Below are 6,000 nucleotides of genomic sequence, written 5' to 3' on the forward strand. Positions count from 1 at the left end.
ATGCACTTGTAGGATGTCATGCCAAGTGTCACTGAGAAGCTGACAATCTCCTTTTTTCTTTTTACAGTGATGCCCAGACACAGTGATGCCCAGATCCTATACTAGACAACCTAGAAGAAGAACATGTGCCAGTGATTACAAATTCAGCAGAGAAAGAAGGATGGCCAAAGAAGAGAGGAAGAGTGAAAAATGTATTTTACAATTTACTGAGATATGAGATCTGGCATTTTAGTTTTTAATTTTAAAAGCACCGTGTAATGTGTTATATACAAGTAAGTTGTTTTTCCTTTCTTAGATTTCTCCTAACTCATTTGTCACTGGCCTCAGCATCCCAGAAGGATAGAAATAACTTTATTTCTGCTGCCTCAGGTTTTCTTCCTATAAATAGTTGGAGAAAAATGGAGAAAGTAGTGTTTTCTTTTCTTTATGAAGCGATCAAAGGATTTGTAGCCTTATAACCAAAGAACTAAGTGACAAGAAATTGGGGAATACAAAACATCTGCAACCAAATGAAGCTTCTCAGAGGGGATTTCAAAATGCGTGCAACTGAGAAGATAAGAGTTGACAGAAAATATATCAGCTCTTGACTTGGTACTGCTCTGATCGTCTTTCTCATCAATTATTTACAGAAGGAAGATCTACATTAAAATTAATCATGAAATTCTGAATCGCTCCTTTACATTAATAATGAAACAACTGCACCAAATGCAAACAGACACTGATAACAGAATATGAAATAATGCTTAACACACAAAGAGAAAGGGCCTACTTGAGTGAAACACCAAGACGCTAATTATTATACTATTGTGAGGGTTATGATCTATGACCCAGATTGGCAGCTTTTACCTGCTGAAAAATGTTGCTGTCTCTTTCATCTGCAGTTGCCACATTTATAGCCACATACAGAGCTGCCCCAGTTTTTGAGACCAAGAAGTATGAGGGTGATTTGAACCACAGTGAGTAGTCCAATTATAAGATTGGGAGGATACATGGTCAAGACATCTCGGTCTGGAATCCCAGCATGGGAAATATAAGCGCTCATGTAGGATGCTTTACTCTTCTTCCTTTTGCTGCCACCCAGGATGAGCATTATACACCACTCTGTGTTTCCCATATAAAGTCATCATTGGTCATCTCTCAGCGTGGCTGAGGCCGACCCATGCTTCTCCTGCCCAGCTCTCTGTCTCCTGCAGAGTGGCTGTCAGGCAGCAAGGAACAAAGGGAGTCTAGGGCCCAGGAGTGTGGTGGAGGCTCCAGACTATTCCTCTCATATGGTTACGCTGGGACTCTCAGGAGTAATTTAATGCAACATTTTCCAAAATGTGTGTTTCAGGGTATATTAGATGTTGTGTAAATGCTTTTAACGGTCCAGTAGTCCTATAAGTTTGGAAAATTCCGGGTTATATAAGATTAAAGAAGTCTTACGATGGTGGAGTTCCTCAGAGCCTGTCATGCATTGACATGTATTATATTTTAGTACTGCCAGAAAATCAGCTGGTTTCTTGGCCAGTGCCTATATCCAGGTCATTCGGAATGATTTCTGGACTGTTGTGCTGAGAAACTGCTTCAAAACAGATCATTAGAGGCAGGAAGAGATAGAGAGCGTATCTTTCTGGATTCCTCCCATCTCCTGTCTCTCATTGACCAAAACACTTATCCCAGGGAGTTGTTTGTCCTGCATTGCAGCCAGATGGTAAGTGGTAGCCAGATCCTATACCCTGTGGTATGGCATGATGGCTCTACTGGAGATGCTATTCTGCAGCTCTTGGCTAAGGATGATTGAAGAGCATGGCCAGTGTGCAGCCTTCACTACTGATGCACAGTGACAGCCACAATGCCAAACCAAGACCTGAGAGAGGGAAGCATGAGGAGAGGTCAGAGAATTGGAGAAAGTGGCATCCTACTTGACTCCCTTTTCCTTCATGATATATGCTACATGCCTGGTATAAAACAAAGCCATTGACAAGATGACTGCAAAGGGACACCAAAAAGTTGGAAAAGATGTGGAATACATGCTCTGGCTCTCAAGAAGCCTTAGGTCAGAGGGTAATATTGGATACAAGAAATTACTAGTGAAGACTCTAAGAAAATAAATACTAGCAAAGAAGATTCAAATCAATTTCTGGATTATGTGTTGAAGGAGTGCAGAGTGAAGGGCAGTTATGTAGGAATTTAGAAAAAGAGGAGATATAGGATGGCTTTATGCTGAAGACCTTGAATTAAATGTAAGGTCAGATTGGCTGGGAGGTGGGGTTCTGAAAGAAAAAAAAATGTGTTTGATGAAATCTAAAACTAAGAGTGAATTTAATTTAGAATGACTTTTATTAAGACAGCTGTTCAATAAAAGTTTGCTTTTTATGACCTAAAAAAAAGTTTCCTTTTTTTTGCTTGCATGCTTATACATCCTATGCATATCACTATATATATATATATATATTTTTTTTTTTTTTGTAACATTAGTGAACAGGTTAAAAACTGAACTCATCATAGTCACCCTCTTTTTGTTTTTACCCATTTTCCCTACAGTCTTCTGCATTTTAATTAATGACAATCCAATGTTTAAAAGTTGTTTAGATGAAAGCATTCAAATTCTTCCTCAATTCTCTCACTCTCCACATTAATTTCATCTATAATCTAGCCAAACCTTTCAATCTCATGATAGTGATGCTTTTAAGCCACCACCAGAATTACTGTAACAGCCTCCTAACTGGTCTCCCTGTTTTCATCCTGGTTTATTTATAGTCTGTTTGCCACACAACAGCCAGAATGAGACTGTTAAAACATAAGTCAGACATTTTTATCCTGAAAATTCTTCAGTGGGTCACCATTGCACTCAGAGTAGCAGCCAAACCCCCAATAATGGTCTTCAAGGCTGTAGATATTCTGGCCTCCAGTCATGGCTCAGGTGTTTTCTCCTATTATTCCTCCACTCTAAACCCTGTTTATTCTGCTCCAGCCACACTGAACTCCTGCTATTCCTAGCATGCTTCAGGCACATTTCTACTCAAGGTCCTTACGTAGGTTTATCCCTCTGCCTAGAATACTTCTCCTCAGGTCAGCATGACCTGTATCCTCACCTCTTTTAATTCTCCTTAAGTCTCAACACTTCAAGGTGGCCTTCTTTGACGATTTAAAAACTGCATCTTTATTTCCCATCCCTGCCTTATCCTTCTCCCTAGCACTTGTCAGTTTCTATATATTATATGATTTACTTATATATTTTATTTTTTGTCTGTCCCCAAGTTAGAATGTAAGCTCCGTGAAGGCAGGATCACTGGGCTGTTTGCTTACTGCTCGATCTTTAATGCTTAGAAAAGTGACTGATATATAGCAGCAACTCTATAAATACTGAATGAATGATGAATTAAATGAAATTTGGTTGCCAGCATATCTGTCTACAATTACAAGTGCTCCTAACACATGATATATTTTATTTTATTTTATTTTATTTTATTTTATTTATTCTTTTTAACAGCACTGAGCACAGGGCCTCACTCTCAGTGGGACCTTTATAATATTTTGGGCATAAATGAAGGAGAGAATGTTGTGTTGACCTGAAGAAGTTGCTGTATAGAAACATTTTCTTTGGGGAAGATTGGTCTCGAAGGAGGTTAATGAGACAAGACGGAAGAAGCAAACATTTGTTGAAGACTTGCTGTCCTAATTGTGCAGGTCTCAAAAATAATCACTTGAGGTAGGAATTATTTGTGTCCAGGTAAAACATGAGACGGCTCAGTCTCAGAGGGTTCAGGGAACTTGTCTGCAGTCACACAGCCAGAGCAGTAACAACGGCAAAGCCCTCGCCCTTTCCCTTAGGTCACAGATGCTTCTGTGAGCTGATGCTTATTCTAAGACAGCTATTGCTTTGAACAAAATATTCCCAAAGATAAAATATCTTTGCATTTGCTTTTTAACCTTTCTCTGTGGATTTTCTTGCCCTTTCTTTGTGGATTTTATCTCTCCAGTGAAGGAAGTCAATTGTGTATTCAGTCAAATTTTAAATTTCGCTAGATAAAGGTTTAATTCTCCTAAAACTCTCAGTTATTACTAAGTCTTTCCTGCTTCTCTGGTGATTTTACCTCCATTACCATCAAGAATCCTTCCTCAATTATTTACATATTTAGCTATTTATGATTAAAGTAAATCATCATCTTTATTTAATTTGGAAAGGCTTGTGGGATCCGGTAGCAAACCAGATGTGTGCAATTAAGTTGATACTGCATGATATTCCAATCAGCAGCATGTGGGCTCCAGGCCTGCTCATTAATGTTTCTCTTTGCTTTCTACAACTTTATGTCTGGAAGTCACTTTCTGGGAAACCTGACCTGGCAAAATGAAGGTTTTTTTTTTTTTCTTTTCTTTTTCTTTTTTCAACTTCGACCGATCTTTGAAGTTTTCTGTATCAGTTCACCTAGTCAGGAGTAGAACAGTTCTGAATTAGAGATCACTTTACTTTTCTTTTAAAATTATACATATATATATAATCTGAAAATAAATTTTAATGTGTAATTTAAAAATAAATTTTACTATATATGTGTGCATATATTTATATATATCCATCTCCAGCATACACCAACTTCAATAACCACAGCCAAAAAAGGAAGCCCTGAGCAAGCAAGTCTATAAGCCTGAGAATTAAATCACCCCTCAATGCAATGCAGGTGAAGAAGTGTTAGACTCACCCTTGATCATGATCAATGCAGTTATGCAAAAGAGAGACATGAAAAAGGTAGAGGTTCTTTTAATGACACAGGAAACAACTGAGATCTAACCGGACCATCTCCCTGGAAAAAAAAAAATAATTGGAATTAAATAGACCATCTGTACCATCGCTGATTGAAGAAAAGGAGTAAAATTCAATTTAATTTTACAAGATTACCATGGAAGCAAAAGCATTATGAAGAACCACCTTTATTAATAACATGAATAGAGACCACCCAATGATATAATTTTCTCTTTTCATAGACTTGGTCGAGGTAAAACAAAGGTGCTTAATTTTGTGATTGGTGTCCTACTTTCTCCATGACATTGTCATTTTTCTATAAGAGGCTGAAAGTGCTTAGTCAAAGCACCAATCAGTTGGTCATCTCATGGTATGGGTCATCTTAGGGAGGTTGGAAGATTAACCAGAGTGAAGACAGTAGAAAAAGTGAAGTTTCCCCAAAATTTTGAAGGGAAGTTGAGAAATTGAGAGGGGAGACTAATCGCAAGCACTGTGACTAAGAGGCAGATTGGGATTGTAAAAAAGGACTATGAAACAAAACAAAAAAAATAGAGATAGATTAAAAATAGCAAATATAGGAATAGATTAAAAATAGCAAAACTAACAAAACAAAAATCAACTTTTTCATGTTAGTCATTGTGTTAAATACTTATATTAGTATGTGTTAATCCTCTGAGGAAATATTTAAGGAACATATATACTAGGGTTTACTCATTTATAGCTGAGGAAATCAGGAACTAGAGAAGCTAGATAAATTGCTAAAATGTCATACAGTTCTTATGCAGCAAAACCAGGCTTCCTGTCTAGATTTATTTCATAAGAAAGCATATATTTTCTAATATCTGTCAAGCCAGGAGATCCTAAGAAATTTCTAACAACACTACTTAAGTAATTATGATTTTAAAATTAGGAAGGATAGTTTGGATTAAGATACACAATTAGAGACCACAGATATAAAGATATAAATAACGGGGCATCCCAAAAGTCAAAGACTGTGAATTTTTATCCCAGCTCTGTGACAAGCTTGTGTTATTTGAGGCATATTATTTCCTGTTTATAGGCCTCAGTCTCCCCATATTTATTATAATGGGATTGGATTTGCCCATATACAAGGACTCCTTCTGGATACATATTCCATAATTCTTCCATGTCCTTCCAAGTCTCCCAAATCTAGTTCCCAGGTTATTTGAGATTAAAAGGTCACCACAAGTGATCCAGGTAGTTTGGCTTGTGTCATAATATGCACTAGCAGTTATTAAATTCTTTTTTTATTTTTT

This window comes from Colobus angolensis, unplaced genomic scaffold (genome assembly GCF_000951035.1).
Source record: "Colobus angolensis palliatus isolate OR3802 unplaced genomic scaffold, Cang.pa_1.0 Scaffold164, whole genome shotgun sequence".
Classification (NCBI taxonomy): Eukaryota; Metazoa; Chordata; class Mammalia; order Primates; family Cercopithecidae; genus Colobus; species Colobus angolensis.